General features: G+C 35.7%; 1 long non-coding RNA gene across 1 annotated transcript; it reads left to right on the top strand.

Annotated features, from left to right (window-relative positions):
- Nucleotides 1–10,726: 10,726 nt before the first annotated feature.
- LOC146992976 (uncharacterized) lies at nt 10,727–19,186 on the top strand. The gene is made up of 3 exons (XR_015039238.1): nt 10,727–10,780; nt 15,985–16,074; nt 19,054–19,186. It is a non-coding gene; the product is annotated as an uncharacterized LOC146992976 (long non-coding RNA).
- Nucleotides 19,187–21,582: the final 2,396 nt, after the last annotated feature.

Raw genomic sequence — 21,582 nt, 5'->3', positions numbered from 1 at the left:
CGCTTTTGGGGACGGATCCTTCTCTAACTGATCGTAGGCCTTATCAAAAGCTTGCAGAGGATTGTCTGCTTCCTCCTGAATCCTCTCCTCTTTCTCCGTTCCGTCTGGATAGACGTGATTGATATGAAAATCTCCTTCCGTAATATGCCATCGATAGTTGCGCACTTTGTTTTCGGCACAATGGAAATATTTCATCCTTTGATGATGTCGGGCACATTTTTCCCGATACTTCCAAATGATTCCATCTGGCACATAAATTTCCGTCACGGGTTTTTGATAATCCAAGGCTTTAGCAAAGAATTTAGCTTTCTGGCATCCCACCACATAAATCGTGGAGAAGCTGTGAGTGAGCGATTGGAGAATGCGTCCTAAATGGTTGTAGGGAATATGACCCTCGTTCCAACGAAGTCCGTGCCGGTTTCTCGTCAGCCAGGCATTCGTCTTTTGGTTATTTTCATTCAGTTGGTGGAAGGGGTGAGGAGGAGCAAACGTCAACGATCCCACGGTCAAAAAATCTTTTGTCGCATAGCCCAATTCTTTTAAAACGTAGGTAAATTCACCCTTCTTGTGGTTGTAGGACTGGAAACCCTCTAGATCGAGCACGATAAAGTTTTCTGAACACGCCATGGCGATGAATACGGTGATGTCTTCCACAAACAGGAGCAAAAAAGAGAATCGAAAAGGTATATATGTATAACAGGGAAGATCTAGAAAGGGGGGGGGAAAAACAATAAAACGTTTTAGAGTCGTCGTCTTGAAAGAGACATTTTTCTTTTCAAAGGGTTAAGAAGTTTCAAAGGTCTTTTTAAATGAAGTTATGATTAAACCATATTCATAGGACCAAAGGGACTTACCAGCTCAGTTCACGTCTTCTTCTGTTCTATGAAGAAATCTCGCGGAGGATACACATTTTTATACTCGCGCGACATCTGTCGGGATCGCGACTCCATCTAAATGTCAGTGTCATTCCAACCTCTTAAAAGGATCGGGATGAAAGAAACACTTTGATAAAAAATATATTTATGAAAAGATATCTGAGGGTCGTGAGAACATTTTCTCTCCCCACCCCCCCGCCTATTTCAAAAAAAAAAGTCTTTCTTGGATCGCGTCAAGATTACAAAACAACTCACAGGACTTGTTTATCTCGATCTTGTCAGGGTCACCGTTTCACATAAGAAGATGGATGGACCCTGAACTTTAGACATGATAAAAATTAACTCTACCCGCCTTTTGTCTGGGAATAGGGTCTCACCGTTTCTAAAAATAGACCAGATCCCATTCTTGGAATTCTATTCTTTAGGAAAGGAGGAGTGATGGTCTATTTTTAGAAAGTGTGAGACAACATTCCCAGACAAAAGGGGGGTAGAGTTAATTTTTATCATGTCGTCTAAGACATGATAAAAATTAACAAAAAGTTTTTTTTTTTTTTTTTTTTTTTTTTTTTTTTTTTTAAGACTGAAAAATTTTTCTGAGAGAGCTGAGAAAGATTTTTCCTCCCAATCTTTTTCGACGATGAAAAAGGAAAAACTACTGATCCGATCTCCCTACGCTTTAGGGAAAAAATACTTATGAAATATTCATGTGTTGAAATTGACTATTCAAATAAGTGACATTTTGTTTCTCATTGGAACTGTTCAACGGCGAGTCCATACGTCTCATTCTTTGGGGTAGAGGATGAAAGTACAGCGGTTTGTTGAAATCGATGATAGTTTCCTCTTTAGTGGGCGGAACTGTAAATCTATCCCGTCTTAACTCTTCTAATCTCTTTGAAAGTCTTTCCACTTGCTCTGCTAAGGTTTCCTCGGTACTCATGATCTCTCTTAGTTTAGGGAAGTCTTGACGTATTGGCTAGAGAACAGAGGGTCTTTTTCTCTCTATACATATATCATGTGGGAGCGTGTGATTTATAAATCCTTATGAAATCTTTCTACGTCTTGTGTAACTTGGAAGATTCGTCTTGTGTAACTTGGAAAATTCGTCTTCTTCTCGTCGATTGGGGGTGGAGTTATGGAAAAGAAATGGGATTGGAAAGAAATCAACATATTACAAAAAAAAGGAACTTTTTTTTCTATTTTTTTTTCTCTAGGGATTTACATACCATTTCATTCATGAACATTCAAGGGTTCTCTCCAAGAACAAATTTTAGAAGAGGACCACAAAGAGTACACTTGAGGATCCTCTTTCAGGTCTAGGTGAGATAAGGGTTGAGACCAATATTCTTGGGTCTCTAAAGCATCCCAACTTAGACATTTATTATTATTATTATTATTATTATTAGAAAGTTCATCCTCCTCCTCCTCCTCATCGTCGCACGAGTTCTCCTGGGGAGATTCTTCCGCCTCCTCTTCGACAGCTTTGCTCTCGGAGGGGTAACAATGTAATTTCCGGAAAACGTAACTACCCTCCATCAAATGGTATCGAAAATTTCTCACCTTATTCTCGGCACAATGAATCATCTTTTGGAAATATTGGTGTCGCGTGCATTTCGACTTGTTCCGCCACTCGGTTTTCCCTGGGATGTAAAACTCGTAAACGGATCGCTGGCAGAGCTTGCTGAAAAATTCGGCTTTATCGTATACATTGACGTAGATCACCTCCACATTTTCGGTCAGTATTTTCAGGATCGTAGGAAGATGCTCGTAGGAAAGACGACCCTCGGTCCATTGCAGGCCGTGTCGGTTATTTGTAGTCTGGTTGACCACAGCTTGATTGCGGGACGATAAGTCATCGTAATGGACAGGAGGGAGAAAAATCATGGATCCGCATAAGGTTAAATCGCAAGTGATGTAGCCCAGTTCTTTCGAGATGAAACATATATCTCCCGTCTTTGGATCATAACAGTGAAAGTATTCCATGTCCAGAAGAATGTAGGAATCTTTGAGAGGTTTGGCACTCAAAATGTCCATCTTCTTCAATTGAGGAAAAAAAGAAAACAAAATTCTCTCTCTCTCTCTCGCTGTGTGTCCTGAAGGAAAAAATGGATAGCGTTCTCTCGCCGTCTCCTCTTTTATAGAGAGAGAGAGAAGGTTGCACGTGACAGGTCGTATGAATTCTGGGAAAGGTCACATTCGTATATATATTTGTTTTTTGAAAAATATCGTGCGTATCTCAATACACATCCATCATCATAATAATAATAAAGGTCACCTTGGAAAGAAAAAGAAATAAAAAACATGGAACTCGTGCTCGACTTTGAAGGTTTCTACGATTCTCAAGGAGCCTTTATTGTGAATGAATTGGCTTACGTCACATTGGACGGTACTTCTCGAGGGGTATTTGTTTTTAAACCCCCGTTTCCATGGCAAATGCTCACCGAGAAAGGAAAACGAACCGCTGTGTGGGCGAGTGGTTATTATCACGGCTTGTCGTGGTACGAAGGAGAAATTCCGTACAGTTATTTTCCATGGGTGTTAACGATGTTGACGGAACCTTTTTCCATGATTTGGGTGCGAGGAGAAATGAAACGGCGGTTTTTAGAGAAATGGTTGCAAAGATCCATTTATTGCATTTCGGGATCGACGCAAGAGATTCTCAAATACAATGGGATCGAACACATGAATTGTCCTAATCATACAAAAGGTTTTTTCCATTGCGCTCTACAAAAAGCGGTTCGGTATCATTATTATTTAAAGACACAGAGAAGAAATTCGCAAGGTCGATCCTGCACAATTCAATCTTGACAGAACTCATTAAAAAAATACATATATCATGTTACTTCTTCAACAGCACAGATGGTTCTGAAGCGAAACTTGGAATTTTGAAATAATAGATCAGGGAGAAATCATTCTTAAAAACAAATGGGTAAAGTCTCGAATCGGCTGGGAGAAAAAAAATTTCTCAGAGGTGAGATAAAAATTCTCTAATGAAAAAAAAAAAAAAAAGAAAAAAACTTTTGTTTAATTTTTATCATGTCTTAGACATGATAAAAATTAATGACCCTCCCTTTTTGTCTGGGAAGTATGTCTCACCCTTTCTAAAAATAGAGCATGACTCATCCTTTCGCTAATGGCAATCATTCCATGAATGAATCACGATTTGTTTTTCAAAAGAGTGAGACAACATTCCCAGACGAAAAGGGAAGGGGGGTCGTTAATTTTTATCATGTCTAAGACATGATAAAAATTAACAAAAAGTTTTTTTTTTTTTTTTTTTGAGTTGTAGAATTTTTCTCAGCTCTGAAAATTTTTCTCCAGCCGACTCGAGACTTTACCATTTATATTTACGAATAGTCTTTGGGTTATTTATTTATTTATTTTCTTTTAAAAAGAAAAATTCTGAGCTAGACCTATCTATTGGCTTAACATTCTGGTCATAGAAACAGTCTAGAATCTCATTTTTTTTCGAGGCTAATGCACGGGTTCTCCAATCAAAAGGGTTACTATAAAGGGATTGGTTTGAATGCATTTATCTGCAAATGTTGTAGGATTCTGTTGTTGAGAGGTGGGTATATTATTATTATTATTATTATTATTATTATGATTGTGGCAGATTCGTTTTCTACATGGAAGTCTAATCTCCTCCGAAGACCTTTTCTGGGGATTGTCGATAGATGGTTTTTCAATAGGAATCGTTTCCCTCGGATCCTCAAGAGATAGAGGGGGGTCCTGTCTTGAGACATGAAGCGGTCTCTCCTCCTCCTCGAGAAGTCTTGAGAAAGGGAGAGGATTTTCGGTTCCCTTATTCTCGAGGGGTCTTGACAAATTGAGAGGTCCCTCCTCTTCGAAAGAGAGAGAAGTTTTGGTTCCCTTATTCTCGAGGGGTCTTGACAAATCGACAGGTCCCTCCTCTTCGAAAGAGAGAGAAGTTTTGGTTCCCTTATCCTCGAGGGGTTTTGACAAATCGAGAGGTCCCTCATTTTCGAGGAGTCTTGATAAATAGAGAGGTTTTTCATCTTCGAGGGGGTTTGATAAAGGAAGAGGTCCCTCCTTCTCGAGGGGTCTTGAGAAATGGAGAGGTTTTTCATCTTCGAGGAGGTTTGACAATGGGAGAGATTTCTCCTTCTCGAGGGGTCTCTCTTCCTCAAGGGGTTTTGAGGAAGGGAGAGGTTTTTCATCCTCGACGGGTTTTGACAAACTGAGAGGAATCTGAACAGGCTTCTCCTCATCCCCATCATTATCGAGGAGGATGAGGATAGGCTTTTGGAAAGGTTTTTTCTTTTTCTTCTGAACAGGCTCCTCTTGATGCTCGGGGAGAGGGATGGGGTAGTTGTTCCACCATTCTATTTTTTCTTGCTCGAGGATTTTTTCAAAAGTCGTGGCCTCTCTATGATGAGACGAAGGAGGAGAGTCCTCGAGAAGAATATAATAGGTATTCTTCCCAGTCTTCTCGATCGAGAGAGGTTCGTGCAAACATTTGTGCAACCATTCACTAAAATGAACGAGAATCCCTTTTGTCTTCTCAAGACGATCCATAATCCTATTCATTTGCGAGACGGTTAGAAAGTGGGACGTGTAAAAATATTTGGCTCGTTTCATTAACAAAATTTGTGCATCCAAAGGTGGAATGTCACGAGCCATCAACACGTTTTCGTCGGACAAAAATTCGTCCCGCATCTTTTGATAATTCCCCACGGTATAATAACCCGCACATTTTGAAAAATCGGAGGCTTTCAGGTAAACGACTCCTTGGATGATATAAAAGGAAAGATCAACATATTTATATTTGAAAGGAATACACGTAGTGAGCTGGGGATGCCTCCTCATGATCCACTTGGACAAAAATACGACTTTGGGGCTCTCCCCTTTTATTTATAGAGAGAAAGAGAGTGTGACCTTCCCTTCCCTCCTCCTCCTCTCTCCGTGCTTCCTCTATCTCTGGACATCCTTGGATTGGAAAGGTTGACTTTGAAAAAAAAAAGAAGGTCATGGTTGGATAATTTTTTGTTTATTAAATTATTACTTTCACTTCCTCATTCCCACACACATTCATCTTTTTAAGAAAAGAAAAAGAGGTCATGGAGATAAGATTTCTTGGAAAGAAGAGAGAGAGAAACAAAAAAAAACAAATAAAACGGACGTCATAGAGCCTCTATGTGTGTCTGTGTGTGTCTATATAGATATATAAAAAGACGAGAGTACTGGGCGAGATCATTTCTTTTCCATTGGGAGCCATGTCGCTATTAGACGTTTTTCCAACTCAACGGATTTCGAACGGGGAGGATTTGAAGACGCTAAAGCAAATCTCCAACTTGAAAATTTTTTTGGCGTGTCATTGTGCGACATTTATTCCGCATTTACCACCTCATCAAGCGATCGTTTCTTTCAACCAAGATGTCGAATCCTCCAACCTGCTCGTTCAGAATATATACAGAAATTTATTCGAATCGCAACAAACGAAAGAGGAATCTCCCTTCTCTTGGAATCGGATGGATCGAGCTTTGAGACGGCCCATTCAAACAGACCGGCGATATACAGATCCGCGCACGAATTTTCGGTGGAAGAATATTTTTCTCACGAAACGATATTTTACGTTTGGAGTGAGAACGACGGCTGAGGACGAAGTTCATATTGTTCAAACTACAGCCGCTCCTCTCGCCTATTACGAATCATCGTCCCCCAATCTGAAGGAAAGAAGTTTTAAAGTCAGCGACAGGATGAAATATAAGAAATATATTCTAAGACCTTTTCTAAACTATGTCGTTCCCCCGAAAACGCAATATCTCATCGTCACAACCCAGAAGAGTCTCTTTCTCGTCGATCGGTGCTCGTACTCGCTTTGGAAACAATTGAAAGAGATTTCTTTCCAATCGCCGATGATGTTTCAAGAAAAAGAAGAAGAAAACCCTCCGCCACCTTTACCCATCCCTTCCTTAGATGATAAGAGGAGCTGGACCAAACCGTCGTCATGGCCCGAAACAAAATCGACCCGGCAAGGGAATGAAATTGAAGTCATCTCAATTGAAAATGAGGAGGAAGAAAAAAAATTACCTCTTAAAAAACGGTCGACTTACCGGAACCTACCTGGCGTGCAAAATCCGCTTCAGAATCCAGAAGCTTCTTCTTCTTCTTCCCCGACTTGTTCAAACAGGCAACCTCTTTCGGACTCCTCACAGACAGAACCTCTTCCAGTATCCTCTTCTTCTTCTTCTTCTCCTCCAACCTGTCCCGACATCGTAGAGGTAGAATGTCAGACGGGTCCACAAGCTTCAAAAAGTCCCGACATCGTAGAGGTAGAATGTCAGCCGGGTCCACAAGTTCCAACGGGTCCAGAAATCATGGAGGCAGAATCACAGCCGGGTTCACAAGTTCCAACGGGTCCAGAAATCATGGAGGCAGAATCACAGCCGGGTAAACAAGTTCCAACGGGTCCAGAAATCATGGAGGTAGAATCGCAGCCGGGTCCAGACATCCTAGATCCCTCCACTCATCCCAAAGAGACTCCAAGTGTTTCAAGACAGCCTTGTGAGGATCCAGCCCTTCCCGTATGGAATGATTATATGGACTTACAAAATTTAGTGCAACAGGAAGGAGAAGAAAATAATCATACGGATGGGTGGGTCAAAAACTGTTTAGATCATTTAACCTCGAATGAAATTGAACTGTTATGGAATTGCATTTCTGAAATCACATCGGAAATGGGATAAAAACCAAAACAAAAAAAAAAAAACTTTTTTTTAATCACAAATTGGAGGAGGGTCATGATGTCAATTAAAAAAAAATATTATATAGAGTCCAATCTTGGTGGTTCACTTCAGTTTTCCAGCATGAGGTGATCCACGTATCCCGAAATATGGATCCCATTCCAAGAGAGATTGTGTAGAGCCTTCACTTCAGTTCTTTTTTTTAATATACCAAGACGAGAGGGCCCCCAAAGGGTTACCCATGTCCAAAGAGAGAAAGTGTAGAGCATTCATTTCAGTTTTTTTTCAAGTTTAGGCGAGGGAGGTCTCAAAATGACACCCCCCCCCATTTTCAAAGAGGGTGTAGAGCGTTCATTTCTGTTTTTTTCCAAAGTTAGGGAGTTTTCAAATGGCTACCCATTTCAGAGAAAGAGAGAGAAAATGCGTAGAGCGTTCATTTCAGTTTTCCAAGGTTAGGATGGTGGTGGAGAATCCTCCAAAATGGTTACTCATGTCAAAGAGAGAGAGGGAGAGAGAGAGAGAGAGAGAAAGCGTAGAGCGTCCATTTCAGTTTTCCAACATTAGAAGGTCCCAAAATACCTTCTGAATTCAAAGAGAGATCGTGTAGAGCGTTCATTTCCAGCTCTCCAAGATCAGAAAAAGAGGGTCCGCTTTTCCCAAAAGGGCTTTCCGCATTCAGAGACAGCGAAGTGCAGACTTCAGTTTTCTCCCTCCCCAAGAATAGAGGGTCCCAAAATGGCTTCCCATTTCAAAGAGAGAGGGAGAGGCGTTCATTTCCATTCTCCAAGATAGGGTCGTCTGTTTTTCCCAAAATGGCTTCCCAATTCAGAGAGAGAGAGAGAGAGAGTAAAAGGGTGTGTAGAGCGGTCATGTTCATTCTCCAATATAGGGTCGTCAGCTTTTTCTCAAAATGGCATCTCCCCATTCAAAAAGAGATCGTAACCAATTTTTTCCAGTTTTTTCCAAGATGGGGGGCAGAAGAAAACCTAGGATGGAATAACACGACACACAGAGGAAAAGAGAAAAAAACGCCATCTTGTCATTTTCTGATAGGGTACCGGTGTTCGAATACTTTTGTGACCGACTGTACCAGTGGCTGAAGAGAGCTGAAGGGACAGGTCTGAGACTGTGCTCCGCCTGTTTCTTTTGGCAGTAACTGACAAATACCGGTACTCATTCGGCGTTGTAACTCTGGGGCGACCTGTGCTGTAACGTCACTCACTACTTTATATTCAAACAAAATTAACTTTCCCCCATAGCACAAAACATCCTCAGGATGTCCTATTTAAGTCGCAATATCCCGGGACATACTTAGGATGTCCTAAGGATGTTGATTCTCAGATGTCCTGAGGAGATCGTAATTTAACATCCTGAGGATGTCTTATTTAAGTCGCTATGTCCCGGGATATGACAGGATGTCCTGAAGATGTTGATTCTCAGATGTCCTGAGGAGTTCACCAATTTCACATCCTGAGGACATTCATTTTGCATTGTCCGGAGGACTTTCGTTGTCAAACATTTTGAGGATATTTGTTCTCAAATTTACCAGTTTTAATTTTTTGACATTGCACATCTGAAACTTGCACATTATTTTATTTTTCATATGTATTTTACTAAGTTGTTTCTAAATGCTGTACATTAAAAATATTGATATGATTGATAATTTATTCTTATTTTGTTATTAATTTTAACTGCTATTTTTTCTGACGTTTTTAAAAATTTATTTAGTCATGGAAAAGATTTTTTTCAATGGATTAGCATTTTCTAGAATATTTGCAAAATACTAAATAACATATATTTTTTTATAAAAAATGTATAAATTACATGTATAATTACTTACAGATTACAAACCCTACTACAAATATAGGTAAAATTAGATATATATATATTTAATTACGGAAACGAATTTTTTTTTTAAATTTGGGTATAGAGACATTAGGTATTTTTTTTTGGAAGCAGGAAACATGAAAAATTAGCAACTGCCTTCGCCGGGAATCGAAGGACGGACCTCTGGAATACCGGCCCAGTGTGCAGAACCATTACACCACGAAGACACGCTAGGTGTGGTGGTGGTGTATTTAATTATGGCAAAGCACACTAGGGCTATCTGCCTAAGGAGAGGGATGTCTTCGTGGAGGACTTTCTAAGGGAAACTGGCTCGTATACACGTTACACGTGGGGAAAACCACGAAAACACCCATGCAGCCAGCCCGTTCGCGGGATTCGAACCTCGGATCGCATTACCAGGGTTCAGCGACTTTACCGCTCGGCCGCTGGTGGGCCGAAGACACGCTAGGAAAGCGGGAGAAATACCTTATATTACTTCTCCTTTTAAAGGCCGACTTTTTTTTAAAGGGGATCCAATCACTAAATCCTGGGTGTGGATATACCTCATCCAACACCTTTTTAATTCGGGCGCCACTGTAGAGACATTAGGATTTTTTTTTGGGAAGCCGTAGAGATGAAAAATTAGCAACCGCCTTCGCCGTGAATCGAACCAAGGACATCTGAAATACCGGCCCAGCGTGCAGAACTATTACACCACGAAGGCACGCTAGGAAAGCGGGAGAAATACCTCATAAGGAAAATTGTTTTCCTCTAATTACAGGACAGAAAACGTTTTTCAATCGCGCGATCTGTTATTGATATTGAATTACAGTCGTGCGATAATTTCGCAGTAAAGATACATATCCGATGACTATCCAAGATTCTAGAAACTTTGGTCTTATATAGAGATGGTCGTCTTATAGAAATAATGCTTAATATTTATTTATAATCTCAGAATTATTGGTCACTTTCAGAAGTGGTCGTTTGAGAGGCGATATTCTATATATTTATTTACTGATACTCTCAGATTCCAAAATTTGTTTATATTCTCAGAAGTATTGGACGGAAGGTGGTCGTCCCATACATGCAAAATTTTACATTTCATTAAAAATGAATTCGGAATTATTTAACTATTTCCCTATTAATTAATTAAATAGATAAAGAAAAAATTAGGAAATAGTACTGTTTATTACTGAATAATGTAGGAAGTTCTACAAAACTATATTCTTTCGCGTCATTGCACATTGTATCCGGCAAACTACTAGTTCCTCGTATTCTTCCGCAAACCGTAAACATCTGTCTTGATTTGAAACGAAATCCAAAATGGCTGCTCCATGAGGTTAACTTGTATGGATAATTTTTGTTGCATGAAAGGTAAGTTCAGTTGCAATACTTGTATGTTTACTTTTTTTGCTTTTCGAATTTATGTTATTTATGTCATTTTGACAGTTAAATGTTTCACAGCTTTATGAATTGTTACCATTCTGTCGTGAATTACGTGTATCTCAATGGCTGGCTGTCTTTTCAAATATCTAATTTGCCCTGCTATCCAAATGTTTATGACTGAATTTTTTTTAGTCTACTTTATGCATTCAGTTTCAAAATAATATGTGTGATCAGATTGCTTATTATTTTATTGCAGCAATAAATTTATGTTAAATAGTTTGAACAATTGTATAAAAATAAGAGTTTGCATTGTTTTGTCCAAAATATGTATGGTTGAAACATTATCTTAATCTAGTTTGTAATTCAAGTTTTTTTGGGGGTACTGTTCTGTTATTGGGACCAGAATCGGAAATGTATGAACCTGTGTTCGTAAGTATGTGCATAGATGTGTATATGTAGACATAACATACAAATATACAAGCATACATAAATACATATAAATATACATATAAATATACATATACAAGCATACATAAATACATATAAATATATATATAATAATACATATAAATATACATAAATACATAAATACATATAAATATACATAAATACATAAATACATATAACATACAAATATACAAGCATACATAAATACAATTCTGAACCCGGTCCTGATAACAGAACAGTACCTTTTTTTAATCTTTTTTGAATATTTTATAAAAGGATTAAGCATTTTTCAAACTGCATATCATTTTAAGATTCGACTTGCAGGAAGACGAAATATGGTCATTCAATCAAATGCTTATGATTGTTTTTAACATTTTCTCTATACTATTAAAATCTGTGCGCGTCTGTTTGTTTGTTTGTAACCTCATCTCCGAAACGGCTGGGTGTAGAGCTTAGCGGAGCATACCGTTGGATTCAGGACGTCCATGGCTCGCCATTTTGGCCATTCGCATCTTCGTGCGACTTTAATTAGCAAAGATGGTAATTAGCCCGAAAAATGCACAAAAAATCGGAATCTCCGGAACTTACCGGCCGATTTCTTTGAAATTTTGAATTTTAAACCCGCGAGATGATGAAACGACGGATCGAATTGATTCTGCACTGATTTGCGAATTAGGAGCCTAATTAAAAGGGTAATTAAAAACGCCCTAATACCCCTTTTTCTTTCCTTCCAATATCTTTGTGGACAGGCTGAGATTCGAAGGCGACGGGTTTTGAGGGGTTGCAGCTGTATCCGTTTTCCAGTTAGAATCGTCAAGGCCATTAGCGGGGGACGAAATTAACGTAGTGGAGAATTTTTATTCATTATGCTAATTAATCTTCTAATTTGCCAATCTCTCTGGAATAAAGACCAAACCTCTTTTCAAAATTTGGCAATTATAAGATTGTAAATTCTGAGCCGATCGGACTGTCGGTTGCTGAGATACGTGTTTTTTGTGCGTTTTTCTTAATTAGAGAAATTCAGCCGGAAAAATGCACAAAAATATGTAACTCTTGAAAGAATTAACCGAATTCGTTCAAATTTTGAATTTTGCACTTCCCGGATGCTCAAATAAAGGTTAGTGTTCGTTGTAAACTGTTTTGCTAAATAGGAGCCTAATTAGAAGATTCATTAAAAAAGCGCTACTACCTTATCTCCCCTTCTTAACTCTTGGTTGACGGCCTTCGATTCGAAAGCGACGGGTGTCGGAGAGGGGGAGATGGTTTCCGCACGACTTTTGGAATCGTCAAGGCCATTCGCCAGGGATAAAATTAAAATAGTGGAGGATTTTTATTCATTATGGCTAATTAATCTTCTAATTTGCCAATCTGTCTGGAACAAAGACCAAACCTCTTTTCAAAATTTGGCAATTATAAGATTGTAAATTGCGAGCCGATCGGACTGTCGGTTGCCGAGATACGTATTTTTTGTGCATTTTTCGAATAATTCGTGATTTTTGGATCTGAATAAGAAAAGCAACTTTGAGTAATACAAATTAATATGTCTAATAGCTTAAATCAGCGTGCTCATTTGTGTTACTGAGCTACGTAATCATTCACTGCTTTTGTTATTATATATAAATGCATTAATATAATGTCTCTGTTCGCATAAAGCTAATATTAAATTAAATTTTAATTAAGAAATTTTAATTGCAAAAAAATAATAATTAAACTATTTATTTAAATTCTGATTAAATTTTTTTTCGTTCAGGGTTTTAAATTGAATTTCTGTTGCTCGGATATGGTATATGGAAAGTTTTCTTATTATAAATAATTATGATTGATTACTTACATTAATATATATATTGATGCACCTTTGTGTGCGATTATGTTAAAGTTTATCAAAAGGAATTTTAATAACGAATCTACTGTTTGAATATAATACCCGAAAATTTTTGCGATTACACTTGGCAAAAAGCCTGAGCTGTAAAATCGCTGAACACTGGTAGTTCAGTCCAATTTTCGAATCTCGGCGAACGGGCTGGCTCCATAGGTGCTTTCGTAATCTTCCGTATGTGTAACGTGTATGCAGTATATTGTGGATGCATACGTAAATAAAGCGGGCGCAGCCCGCGCAAACTGCTAAACATTGGTAGTTCGGTCCAGCTTTCGAATAAAGGCGATCGGGCTGGCTGCATGGGTGTTTTTGTGATTTATCATGTATGCAGTATTTTCTGGACGTATACGCGAATAATGGGTGTTTTCGTGATTTTACACATGTGTATCCTGTATGCAGAATCTTCTGGAAGCCTACGTGAATAAAGCGGGCGCAGCCCGAGCAAAAGCGCTGAACTCTGGTAGTTCGGTCTAACTTTCGAATACCCGCGAAAGGGCTGGCTGCATGGGTGTTTTGTGATTTTAGGCATGTGTATTGTGTATGCAGTATCTAATAGACGGATACGTAAATAAAGCGGGCGCAGCCCGCTCAAATCCGCTGAACACTGGTAGTTCGGTCCATGTTTCGGGCTGGCTGCATGGGTGTTTTCGTGATTTTCCGCATGTGTATCGTGTATGCAGTGTCTTCTGGATGCATATGTGAATAAAGCTGGCGCAGCCAGCACAAAACCGATGAACACTGGTAGTTCGGTCCAACTTTCGATCCTGGCGAACGGGCTGGCTCCATGGGTGTTTTCTTGCTTTTACGCATGTGTATCGTTTATGCAGTATCTTCTCCATACATAGGTGAACAAAGCGGACGCAGACTGCTCAAAATTGCTGAACACTGGTAGTTCGGTTCAACTTTCGAATAACGGCGAAATTACAATGGAAACTCATGAACATTGAACAATGAAAAGCGGGCTTCAGCCCGCTCAGCTGGCGGGCTTGCCCGCTAGTCTCATAAATATTGTTTGCATTTTTATTGTATTTTAGATACTTTAGTTATGTAAAGTGAACATGAGAATATTAGGAAAGCTGAAGAATATGAATAGCTACCATAATACATGTATTTTTTCATCGAGCCCATTGTTTTAGAAACCAATGCACCATTTTTATATGCTGGCTTATTTTATAGTTATATGCAGTTTAATTTTATGTTCATGTTACTGTAGTATTGTCATTATAATAAAAGTATTGATAATTTTTGTTGAATCTTGCAAGTTGCCTAACATTCAGAATTATTGCTATTGAATTTTACTGATAGGTTTTTTCGAGTTGACATAATCTGTCTGATAAATAAAATAAACTGGTGTTTAAATTATATGCATTTCTCTTAATGTTTCATTGAAAGTGAGATGGAAATATAAATGCTATCCAGAAAAGTGAATTCTTTTTGTCTGAAATAACAAACTGTGCTAAATGATTAATGTTTATATCATTTTAGAAATGTCAATATTAAAGTTTCTCCCCCTTCTCTTCCTTGATTTTGAAATAATTTATAATAAAATAATATATGCATAAGTGTAATTAATGTAAAGTGTCATTCAATAATATAATTTATTTTTACTGATATTTTTATATTTCTTATCTGGGTTTTCTTTTGGTGTTAGAAGGAGGAAAAGACTGTAATGTTTTAATTAAGGAAATAGTTAAAACATTACAGTCTTTTAAATAACACAGTTACAGTAATGTTTATTGAAGCAATCAGTACTATGTGATTGCCAGTGATTGAATAATGTTAAAATGCATTGTTCATAAGGAAATTTGCTTATCTTTGTGTTATAGATTTTATTTTGACACAAGCTGAAATTTGAATTATTGGAAGCACTTTGAAAACCCGAATTATTTCCTGAATCATTAATCAGGCCAATATATAACATACAAATTTTCATACAAAATTATTTCTTTGAGCATATTATAAAGAGCTCATTTAATTTTATTATTTGTACAAATTTTAGACAAAAGTAACATGTAACAGTTAAAGATTTATTGAAGCCTACTTGTTACTTGTGGTAACAAAGAAGTGTGAAAGATATTGCCACATTAGCGAACATGATGATCATTGATGCTTAGTTTAGTAATTTAATAATATATTGAGAAATGCTGGGAACTTTCAGAAGTAGACATTTCGGAAATGATGGGCTTGATAAGAAATTTACATGGTTTTATTATTTATTCTTTAGTTAAGAATGGATTTTAGATGTTCATGTGAAAGAATTCTGTTTAATTATATGTGAAAGAATTGTTAAAGTTTGGTATTTAAAAAAATGAATTAATAATATGCAATTATCTTTTTATTATACATGTATTACTATATATTTCTAATGCGCTATGTAAATGTCAGTGCTAAACAATTGAGATACTATTATCAGAGCAATCTTTTCTTATACATGAAAAATTCTGATACTTTCTTATCTGCCCTCACAGCTTCAACTTATGCTAAAACAGCAAGAGTATGCACACGATAATAGCAAACTATGAATATGCATACCACACACATGTATTTACATGCTTTATATTTAATCTTTATTTCTGAATAGTATTCCATTGGATGAAAAATATGTGAATATTGACTCAATGTATATATTTTTGTGTGTGTGCATCCTAAAATTTCTTGTTTCTTATAAAGTGCTTATTTGAATTACTACTTGTGAACAGAGCAGTAGATATGAACCATAAACTAACCATTTTGCCAATTTTCACAGCTTTGCAGATAGTCAGAAAGCACCAAAATTTGTAATAATGTTAAGTTTAAATGATGTTCTATACTTTTGTGTTAATTTTTCTATTCTATTAATTCTATTACTGTGTTATCAAACTTTCTGCAGGAATTTCAACTGGTTAAGATGTTATTACCATGTGGAGAAGAATTTGGTTTTCAAGCTAGAAAAAATTGCAGCTGAAGGATTTTGTAGAAGGTCAGTCAAACTGGTTTTAGTTAATTATAATTTAATTTTGGGTGAAGAATTCTCAAATTTATTTATCATAAGCGTCTAAAGGTCTAAATTAAATTCTGCTTGTTTTTGAAATTTTTCATGACATTCATTCTTTGATTATTATTATTATTTTTTAATTTACTAACTTATATCCAGGCACATAATGTTGCATTTAATGCCATACCTTAAATATTGTAAAATGTTAAAATAATACATTTCATTTAAAAATGTGGTTGTGACAGTAAAGTTTCTGTTACATTTAATCATATCTATAAACATTGGTATACATCATTTTTCAATAATCTGTATATTATTTTGTGCATTTCTTTTACATCCAAGATCTGGCATATGACTTGCTTTTCAAACTGATAACATGGTGTAATAATGTAATCTAATGGTTAAAGTTTACCATGGAACGGGCCAAATTTAATAAATTATTCTTTGATAGAAATTTATTCATGTGTTCAGTGTGTATCATCTCTTTAAATTGCTAAAGTAAATTTAATGTACTTGCATTTAGGAATTTTGACTATATCAGAGTAATTTTGTTTCAATTATTATAACATGCAAGGGAAAAAATTCATTCATAGCTCCGTATTTAAAATTAGTTAATTAAAGTCCTTAATAAAGAGGGATGTTGTTTTTAATGTCGATAGAGTTTAATTCAAAAATATGCCACATTAAGGGTTACTTTTTAACCTAATTTAAAATTTTCATTACTTTAACATGTCCAATAATTGTTATTTTAACTCCGATATTGTAATATCATCAAAATTCCTTACTTTATGATAGGTAATCCAAATGTAAAACAAGAAAAGAAAAAATTAAAATCTAGAAGTATATTTATTTCATACCTCTAACAAATAAAAACAACACAAGCACTTTTTACTGTCTATCTGCATAGTGTGGCATGTCCCGTAAGACTGAGATTTGTATGGTCAAATCCATGTTTCAGTTAAAGGAAAATGCATGCACAGTCTTCTGATTTTCCCTTCAATTAAGGATTCTGTATATACTAGCATAAGAAATATATTAGTTAATGCAGTGTTATACATCAATATTTATAGACAATTATTGTGGCTATGTTTATTATAATTTTGTTCACTGTAATGGCTGCAGTGCCTAAACCATCATGCTGTGTAAACAAAACTCAAATCTTCATCTCTGCATACTGCTCCACTAGTGTTTAAACCATTGAAATGGTGATTATGGTAGAACATCTTTGGTAAAAATTTACTCTACTGTAACCCTTGGCGAATCGTTTCTTTTTTTTACATCAAGATCGTCACCTGAGAGGATCGGCACCAATTTCAAGGTGGCCGCTACACAAAACCAAAATAAGAAGTCAAAGACATACACAAACTCTGTGTCCATGTACACATCGACCTATTAAAACAGAGAACTGCACAAACTGGGCATTGTGCACTGCCTTAACTTTGTCCATGTACACATTGATCCATTTTCACTTTAAGAAAATCAGAAAGTTAAAAATAGCATAGTTACCAGAAAAAATTCGCCACTGTCTTAACACACAGACAACCAAAAATACACAGAGAGAAATAAGTTACCAAAAATACATATTTCCTAACATAAAAACATTAAACAACAAATCTTCTAACAAAAATTAACACACAGAGACAAAAAAAATAAATGAAACGTCATTTTTTTAACATACCTTTTTTTTTCACATGCATATGTTTAAGCTTCCCACCACCATCCTCCAGGTAAGCAATTCAATTAAATTTTTCGTCTCTTAGTCACCTCAGACATACTCAAACGATGGTACCCACACCAAAATAATAAATAGCATGTTCATAATACAAGACCATACCACTTCCGTGCAACCAAACACAGCAATTGAAAAGAATGGTAAGAACCAAAAACCTGGGACCGTACAAAAGGTTTACTATTAAAAAAAGTAGCCCAAAACTAAATTTATCACAGCACGTTGGCAATATTTGCAGAAATAACTCCTTTTTATTGACAAAAAAAAAAGTTTTTTTTTTTCCCAAAGGCTACTTTCGCCAACATTATCAACATTAGGGTTACCGAAAAACTTATTTGACGCAATGGGCTTCCACATTTCACAAACAACCAATACCACTTTGCGATTTTTCAGACAGAAACCAAGGTGTACCATACAGTAAAGATTAGCCACATCTTCATTTACTACTGTTACAAGTACTTCTTTGGTAAATTTCTGCGGTTAAATTCAAAAGTTTAAAATTGCATTAACATGATCAGATTCAGAGCTAGGGTTTTCAGCGCTCAGGGACAACTGAAGATTTCGTGCCCCCTACTGCTTGCCAAGGATGGAAAACATTTAATTCTAAAATGTTCTAACATCAGTTTGGCGCCCCTTGGATTCTGCACCCGAGGACAGATGCCTCCCTTGCCCTTTTCTAGCTACGCCCCTGATCAGATTTTATTTTCTGCACGTAGCTAACAATTACTTATGTGTTGTCAGATAAATGTTACCAGATGCAGTTAATTATTTTTTACTTGCCAATCTCATGAGACAAGTTTTTTTTTTGCTCCTGCAAGACTTTACTTTGTGTTGCAAAATAAATTTATTCTCACTCTTTTTGGACTTGCCTACACATTAAATTTAAAATAGTTTTATGAATAGGTAAGATGTGATTATCATAATTTTGTTTCTCTCTTTATCTTGGCAACTTTATATGTTGATTCAGTATCCAGGTTACCTACCAGTGGCTGATTGATAAAACTGCTCATATGTTCAGCTGGTGGTTTGAGTTTATTTTCTGACATAAAAAATTTTAAAAGGCATCCCCCATGTTTATTTTACTATAATCGAAAAATCAAATAATTGCTACTCTGTTTATAGGTACTAAATGTTAAAATATTTTAAATGCTTCCTTTAATTTGCATTCTAATAGTCATTTGTTTAATTATGAATTATATTCACATATAGTAATTGTGAGTGTTTTTTTATTTTAGGTGCTGTGAAAGGCAATGACAGAGATCCAATTTATCAAGAGTTCTTATATACATAAGAATACATGGATATAAGATTGTTTTTCATGAATTCAAATAAAATGTGATAAATTGGATTAATAAAAACTATTTTGAATTTTGAAAAGTGTTTTTCCTCTGTTAATCATAATATAGTGCCATAAATTTCTGAATGTGTTTATTTTTCATCCAAATAAATAGCTTTACAAAAATTTGTCATATTAATAGATATTGCATAATTTAGCATTATTATAAATATTTATTATAGCAGATTTAGCTGAACTACTTTTTTAGTCTCTTTGCAGATGAAGTCACAAAGGTAAGTGGTTAGATATTTTTCTGTATTCCCCATTAAGTAATTTTATCTGGTAAATTACCATTACTTATATACTAAAGGTGAAAGAATAAGCTTTCCTTGAAGATACAAAAATTTGCAGATATTTCAAAAAATTGGTATACATAAAAAAGTTCTTAAATTGCCGCATATGCGAAACTGAAAATGTTATATATGAAATAGTTCAGAAATATAAATATTTTCACTATTTTTTAACTATAATTCACTGCATTTGTTATATATAATCACAGTTTAAGGTAGCAATGCTTTTCTCACTGTGATTTCTCATGTATTTTGATTCATAAATACACGTACATAAATCCACGTATTTTGATTTCTCTTTTGAGACCGAATAAAAAATGAACTAAACATTCTCATTGACATTGAGAGTTGAATAAAAGCTCACCTCAAAATAAAATGAATTAATAAATTTATGGAAAATTTTACACTGCATATATTGAGCAGAAAGAGTAAACTGAATAATGGAATTAATAATTGGTAGAGTTGATAGCAGAATAAAATGCCTTAATTGCATGGTAAACAGTAGATCTTTTAAAGTTTTTCTATGTTGCGTAAAACGCAGATTTAAATTTTTGATATTGATTGTCATATAAATGGCAATTACTGTTTTATTTTGCTCTGAAATGAATGGTTAGTAATAAAATTCTGGATGAGACAACCTTTAACATGCGCTAGAATTTACAAAGTTTAATTTGGTGCTGATTTCAACGGGTAAATTTCATTTTACTGAATTTTGCGTAAAATAATACCAATGAACCATTGCAAATTATTTTCAGAACTTTTTTTTTTAATCTAAAAGGGCTATTAGTTTTGAAATGTGACTTCATATCGTCAGTCGTAAACTTGTTTCGCTTTTCATTTAAGTCTTGCCATTTGGCAAAATTTAACATATTTACCTTTAAAATCTAATATATTATTGACTAACAAGCCAAGCTATTTAAAAGCATTACACACAGTTCTTAACAATGCTTTTTTTAATTTCTAATCTGATTGATTTAAAATGCATTTAATTCATGATATATATAATTGAAAACATTTTAATATTTCTACATAATTACATGATATATTTCTTCATTTTTCAAATATACAGAAGATATATAATAATAACATTAATTTCTTGTCAAAACTGCTGATGTTTTACAACACTATGTATATTATTTCCTAGCATTAAAACTTACTGCTACAATTAATGTTTTGTAGCTAACTTACGCTTGTTCACACAGAGCTATTGGGCTACATAGTCTAAATTTTCCTAGAAATCATCATGTTGATGACATCTGCAATTCTGTACTATCTCGCTTTTAATTTGAACTATTAATATTATTACTTTTATTCCGTAACAATATTTCTAAATTCCGCTAACTGAATATGGACAACAATGCAACAGTTTTATCAAATAATAGCATCTGGAGGCTAAATAAGGATGTTGAAAAACTAAATATATCATACATCAGTAAAAGGAGATTAATTTTTATTTTTATAATTTTGTATATTTTCCCTTTCGCATTTTTATATTTCGAGTTTGTTCTACTATGAATTAGTTCTTTAATTTTGATTTGTTTAGATATTGTGTTCTTCTTTTGCATGGTTGCAATTATTAATAAATGTTATGTAATGCCATCGATAAACTTCGGGAGATATCCACCAGACTTTGTTTTATGAATAACTCTGATGAATGTTAGGTTAGGTTATTTAACTACGGCAAAGCCTTGAGGGCTATCTGCCTAAGGGGAGGGATGCCTTCGTGGAGGACTTTTTAAGGGAAACTGGTTCGTATACACGTTACACATGGGGAAAACCACGAAAACACCCATGCAGCCAGCCCGTTCACGGGATTCAAACCTCGGACCGAACTACCAGTGTTCAGCGACTTTACCGCTCGGCCGCTGGTGGGCAACTCTGATGAATGAACACGAGACTTTGTTTTATGAATCCATTTTTGTGGATGGCATCAGCTTTCGGCGTTGCCACGTACGTTCTGATCAGTGTTTGCTTAGTGAGATAAGCGTTTTATGAATTTAATATATTAATTGAATTATGTAATTTTTTTAACTATTTATTGAATAATATCCTAGTAGAGAAATCCTGCTTGAATTCAAGGAAACTGTGAAGCTGCTGATGTCAAGTGTTAATAAAATTGTTATTCGTCAAGAAGCATG

Source organism: Stegodyphus dumicola, chromosome X2, assembly GCF_044657685.1.
Source record: "Stegodyphus dumicola isolate Sdum_Otavi_A_Nest chromosome X2, ASM4465768v1".
Lineage (NCBI taxonomy): Eukaryota > Metazoa > Arthropoda > Arachnida > Araneae > Eresidae > Stegodyphus > Stegodyphus dumicola.
This window is presented reverse-complemented; position numbering and strand designations above follow the sequence as displayed.